Raw genomic sequence first — 7,081 nt, forward strand, 5'->3', positions numbered from 1 at the left:
GTCAGTTGTGGAACAGCTTCAGGATGACATGCAGGAGAGGAAGGGCAAGACAACCACTGATGAATTTGCCAGAGTGCCTAGAGCTCAGAGGTTAGCTGCAGTGCCTGTGATAGACACAAGAGCCACATCATCTGCACCAGCTACAGCTCCTACAGCTCCAGGGCAACCAGCTCTAGCACCAACTCCTCCAGCTCCATCTACATCAACTGAAGTCTTCGTCCAAGGAGCCATCTCTACACCACCACCTGAAGACCAAGCCTGAGAGTCGATCTAGCACTATGCATTTTCTATGAACTTTTTGGTAACTTGTTGCCAAAGGGGGAGAAAAATGTATAGATCATAGGTTTCGAGAGAGAGAGAGTTGCTTTTGTTCTCTCTTGTCTTCTTGGTTGAACTTTGTTTGATTTTGATTGCTTGAGATACTATGCAATTACCTGTGAGACATTGATGATCATGTGTTTGATCATAAGCTACACTTATGCATGTTTGATGATATTATCTTACCTATCCTTATATGATCATTCACTTTGCTTGGTGATGAGTGCATGCATTCAATCTTTATTATTTTGAGTGCTCCACCAAGATGTATGTGACATGGAAGAGTAACCCATGAGCCTAATTCCTTGTGCATTTGCAGTCCAAAGAAAATCTTAAAATATGCACAAATTTAGGGGGAGCTCTTGCTTATCACATACTTCTCAAAGCGACGATGTTTTTCAATCTTATTATCATTTGTCGAAGCTTTGATCTATATGTTGTTATCAATTACCAAAAAGGGGGAGATTGAAAGTGCAACTATCCCTAAGTGGTTTTGGTAATTCATAACAACATATAGCTCATTGAGCTAATGCTATTCCAAGACAAATATTTCAGGAAAGCTCAATGAATGGCATGGCATGGATGATGAAAGTGGATCCCTCAAAATATCAAGGACAAAGGATTGGCTAAAGCTCAAAAGCTCAAGACTCTTCAATTTACATTTTAGTGATCCAAGATCACATTGAGTCTATAGGAAAAGCCAATACTATCAAGGAGGGATGACGTGTTGCTTAATGAGCCTCTTGCCTAATGTGCTTAGTGATATGCTCCAAATACCCTCAACTACTTTCCCACATCCTCATATGACCTAAACCTAAAGTCAAAATTGGTCACACAGATTCTTTCTATCCGGCACCACCGAGTTCAGATGTCATAGCCACTGCCACAAACCCTAGGCAAATCGGTCACACCGATAGGGATCTCGGTCTCATCGAGATGGGATTGTAATCTCTCTGTTTCCCTTCGTAACGTTTTGGTCTAACCAAGTGAGCGATCGGTCCCACCGAGATTGCAATGTAAACTCTCTGTTTCCCTTTCGTAACATTTCGGTCTCACTGAAAAGAGCGAATCGGTCCCACCGAGTTTACCTGACCAACTCTCTGGTTAGCTAATTACCAAAATCGGTCTCACCGAGTTTTTGTAATCGGTATCACCGAGATTATGTTATGCCCTAACCCTAACCATATCGGTCCTATCGAGTTGCTTGTCAGTCCCACCGAAAATCCTAACGGTCACTAGGTTTACTAAATCGGTCCGACCGAGTTTGTTGATTCGGTCCCACCAAGATTGGTAAATTGTGTGTAATGGTTAGATTTTGTGTGGAGGCTATATATACCCCTCCACCTCCTCTTCATTCGTGGAGAGAGCCATCAGAAAAAACCTACACTTCCAACTTACCAATTCTTAGAGAGAATCACCTAGTCATGTGTTGAGGCCAAGATATTCCATTCCTACCATATGAATCTTGATCTCTAGCCTTCCCCAAGTTGCTTTCCACTCAAATCTTATTTCCACCAGATCCAAATCCTATGAGAGAGAGTTGATTGTTGGGGAGACTATCATTTGAAGCACAAGAGCAAGGAGTTCATCATCAACGCACCATTTGTTACTTCTTGGAGAGTGGTGTCTCCTAGATTGGCTAGGTGTCACTTGGGAGCCTCCGACAAGATTGTGGAGTTGAACCAAGGAGTTTGTAAGGGCAAGGAGATCGCCTACTTCGTGAAGATCTACCGCTAGTGAGGCAAGTCCTTCGTGGGCGACAGCCATGGTGGGATAGACAAGGTTGCTTCTTCGTGGACCCTTCTTGGGTGGAGCCCTCCGTGGACTCGCGTAGCCGTTACCCTTCGTGGGTTGAAGTCTTCATCAACGTGGATGTACGATAGCACCACCTATCTGAACCACGACAAAAACATCTGTGTCTCCAACTGCGTTTGAGTCCTCCAAACCCTACCTCTTACTTTCTTGCGAGTTGCATGCTTTAATTTCTGCTGCCTATATACTCTTTGCATGCTTGCTTGAATTGTGTGATGATTGCTTGACTTGTCCAAATATAGCTAAAATCTGCCAAACTCTAAAATTGGGAAAAGGTTAAGTTTTTAATTGGTCAAGTAGTCTAATCACCCCCCCTCTAGACATACTTCAAGGTCCTACACTCCCGCCCCTCTTTTCATTGATCACATACTCGCACACTCCTCCCCCCTCGACATGGTAGGCCTCTCGCACAACCTCCTAACTGCACCCTCTCCCCCTGTCTGTCCCTCCTTGGCTTCTAACACATGCAGGCGTGTATATGAACTGATCTCCCTACATATAGCCAGGTCGACTATAATTCATTTTGACCAAGCACCGATACACTTACCTCGCCAGTTATGTCTCTACCTTTCTCGGACACACGACGGTTGATCTTCATATGTAGTTACGTATGCTTACCACAACCATATCTTCTCCCCTCATCATCCTTGAATACCTCTTGACCCGTCTCTCACATGCACGTGCATAGACAGACAGACATCCCCTGCCCTCTCTTATTGATATTGCACTCATACCCTCCGTTTGTCTAGCAGGCCTCTCCCACCATTTGTGAGACGCCACTCCACCACCAACCCTCTGACGCTCTACCTTTGTCTTTTTCCCAACCTTATTCCTCTGCTACACATATCCATGGATGTCTATCGATCTCCCTCAATACATAGCTAGGTCTCTCTCGTTCCCCACACATATACTAGTCGATCGTTCTCTGCCCCCCCCCACACACACACCGATAGTCGAACGTTGTAGGTAGGTATCCATGCCACAGAGAAAAACTGCACCCCCGCCCTCTCAAATTCCAGTAGGCCAGCCGCCCTGTATCTTTGATGTGGGCAAACACAAATTCGATGGCACTCTTTATCGATCGTGCAGCCACACACTTCATCCCTGTTTTCAATTCTATCGATATCTCACGTCCATGACTCCATTTCACACACATTGCATATGTTTCGTCTTTCTATTTGAGATATCATCAACACATTGCCTCTGTTTCGCACAAACCATCTCTCTCACACCCACCCACATAGGTACCTGCACCTAAAGAAGAAGTGCACGCGGGACGCACGTACTCACGTTTCGTTCCCGGCCACACCCGCGTGGGTACATGGTGGAGTTTGTTTCTGTACGAAAAGGCAGCCCACGTGATAATTTGACGCGCATAGCGGTTGTTTACTCGAAGGAGGGTCAGGTACCACACCTAGACGGAGCAAAGTTCGACTTGATGCATTAGCATTAAATAAAGTTATATATTCCTCAATGGCATGTACAGAATATAAAATGATTGCTGTGGGGAAAATGGAAAAATGGGTTTGTCTCTCGTCACACCATCTCACACAAGGCGGCCGTGGCCTCTCTCTCTCAACATTTGTCAGTGATCCGGCCGCATCCCGTCTGCCAGCGGAAAGGGAGGATGCATCGTCTCTCCGTTCGACAGCGTTGAGGCAGCACGTCCCGATCTGCGGTACCCGTCGTTCTCTCTGACCAAGCTCCGGCGCCGTAGGGCCTTCGCCACTTGCTCGCTGCCGTAGTATGGGTAGGTCCCGGCCATCGGCGCCCTCCTAGTAACATCCCGACGACCCTCAGGTACAGCTTCCTCCGGCCTTGCTCCACTGCCCACCTTCCCACATTGCTGCATGTGGATCTTCTTTAGTTGTTTACTTAAATCGTATCTCGGTCGACGTACTTTCCATCTTGCAATCTCGTCCTCGAACCATTTTTGATAAACCACCATGTGATATCTTTCCCTTATTACATGGAACATGCTTCTTTTTTGTCGGTGTATGTGTCTTCAACTCGTGTTATTGGGCAGTAATTGTTTCCTTTCGACCTCCTTTTGCAAACAGGGCTATCCATTTTCACCTCATTGCTATTGCGACCTTTTGGTGAACTGCACAAATCACTTTTTTCTAAAGAGTGTTTTGTGCAGTCCCGCCAAAATGTCACACGGGCAACGTTTTTACATTTCTGTGGGACTGCGGAAAGAGAGATTGGTTTTACTATCCTCCTCATCCAACTCTGTGCCTAATCTTCTCCAACAAGAAGTTAGTCCTAAAGAGAGATCGTAGAGGTGATCGACTTCTATTTATGTGTGCTATGTTTCATCATCTAGTTCCACAATTATTGTAATCACACTGACTGGATATCTTTGCAAACAGGGATGGTCCGCTCGATTTTAGTGGAGCTACACAAAATGATCGGATTGTGGTGTCCTTCATACACCTCTTTTTTGGCTACAGAGCTGGGTGAAACTAGCTGCCAAGCAATGAACACTGTGCCAAGGAAATGGAGCCATGCCTACGAACAACATCGATCAATTATATTTTTTTCTTCATTTGTACACCTTCTCACAACTTTGTCTTCAGTTGTGATGTGAATATTGGCGCTGATCTGCGCACCATTGAGATGCATTAGCCATGGTAGTTTCATTTATATTTGATGGAATGTTGTAATAAGATAATCTTGAGGCAAGACACATGAATCCTAAGTTGAAACCTTTTTTTTTCCTACGGAACCAAAGTTGAAACCTTCATAGCATCACAGTACAATTTCATTAAAATTATGCGTACATATAAACAAATCCTGAAGGATTGATAGCAATGCCAGAAACAATTCAACTTCGTTTCGCTGTCATGTTGGACATCCTTCATCCGGCTCCACCTGCCATGCAGCAATATTGAGTGCACAACACAACTTCAGGGAAAGATTCACCCCGGTCGTTGCGCCATAGTAGTAATGACTAGTGAGCGGTCAAATCACAGAGCCCCACCTTCGCCACAGTAAGTTGCTCGGATGAAGCAACCATCATTTCTCTGTTCCTTGAATCCGCTGGTACTCCCATATTCCCACAGTAATAAGTTGCTCGGGCAAATCAACCATCACTATATCTGCTCACGTGTGATGACCACAGGAGCTATCCATTCAGATTGCATGTTAAAAAAACTAAAGGTCGATAACTAATGCGGCAAACTTTCAAAAAAAAACTACTACGGCACCTCGGGCCAACGCGGCCAGATCACATTTTGCATGAGAAATTACACACCATGTTTCGTTGACATGTGGTCCCGTTCCAACATATCAGTGACACGACGGCGAGTCCTTTTCTACTAGTATTTCCGAATGAACATGTAGTCCGGGGCGCCTCTTCGCGTACCGTGGCAAACTGGCAACCATCCACCGTCTCTTCGCCTTTCCCTCTTGATTTGGATCTGCTATCGCACGCTCGTCCTCTCCCTCCTCCATTTTCCTTTAGCCCTTCACCCTTCCTTCTACCATTGTTCGACCATCTTCTCCATGGAGGGAACAGGCCGGAAACGACCCCGTTATTCTTGCCCCGGTCTGAAAGATGACGTGGTGGAGGAACTCATTGATCGGTGCGATGTCATCACCTCGCCTAGCATGGCAGGTTCGTTCAAGACCATTCTCGATTCAACTAATAACATCATTACAAGGAACCCAAGGGTCAAGGAGCAGTTTGATCTCCCCTATCTTCTTCGCCATGACCCTGATGACTACTGGCGCGGGAACGACAGAGGCCTCGCCTTGTGCAAGTTGATGCCGCTTGATAATGATACGTATGATGTTAAGATGCCATCGCTTGAGGGAAAAGATTGGGCAGGCGCAAATGTAGATTGGGTTGTTTATATTGGGTACAACTGCGAGTGGGGACTTGTGAATGTGTACACTCGTCACCGGGTTCCACTTCAAAAAATCTCAGCAGACTGCCCAGAGGTTGAGCACACCGGTATTCTACACACGTTCAAATATGATCATGGTGACTGTCTTCTTTGGAAGATAGAAATTTATCGAGTTCCCAACCGCTCTTGGAATTACAAGAACTATGAAGTTGTTGCTATCTTCGACAAGCTTTTTGTCGTCCTTTGTGGTTCGACTCGATGGATATTGCTCAAAAATCAGTTTCTATACACGGATGTGTACTGTGATGCAATTCAATACGAGGGTCTTGTGTTTGCTTCCACCGCTCATGCCACTGTTTTTGCATGGGATCCTCGTAGTTTTGGTACGTATGTCTTCCACCATAATTATAATTGTTTCATCCACATGCATGCGGGTTAGCAAGTTTCCCTTTACTAATTAACCTTCTTCTTGTGTTTCCAAGGTCCTATGAACATTCCACCACCTATACTTGAAAAAAATTATAACCAAGGGGGAGATGACGATGGTGATGATCACGAGCATGAGGACGAGCAGAACATATATACTCAGTGGCGCTTGGCAACTAATTCCGATGGATCACCTCTTCTTGTTTGTATACAGCGCACTGAGTTTGTTACTCCTGAGGGAGCACGTGTTGTCTCCCATGGTCGCACTCTCTGGACCTATTCCAACACTCGTTGCATGGAATTCGGGATGGATACTGCTACCTTCGTCCTGGTTTATTAGTCCCTTTAGTATTTTGTGCAAAACTTTGACCTTAGATTTAACTAAAAAATATTAATGCATGTAACCAAAAATAATATCTCTCAAAACTATGTTCAAATACGAATCCAGGGATATAATTTTTGCTAACATGCATTATTATTTACTTAGTTAAATCTATGGTCAAAGTTTGGCACAAAATACTATGGGGACCAACAAACCAGGACGGAGGTAGTAGTGTGCTAGCGCCAACACCTTCTCCCTGGTACAGAATTGATAGTCTTGGAGAAAACTCGCTCTTCCTTGGACAAAACTATCCAATGCTGGTGAAAGGCGATCCAACTGCTATTGACACAAC

The sequence above is a fragment of the Triticum aestivum genome, chromosome 6B (assembly GCF_018294505.1).
Source record: "Triticum aestivum cultivar Chinese Spring chromosome 6B, IWGSC CS RefSeq v2.1, whole genome shotgun sequence".
Lineage (NCBI taxonomy): Eukaryota > Viridiplantae > Streptophyta > Magnoliopsida > Poales > Poaceae > Triticum > Triticum aestivum.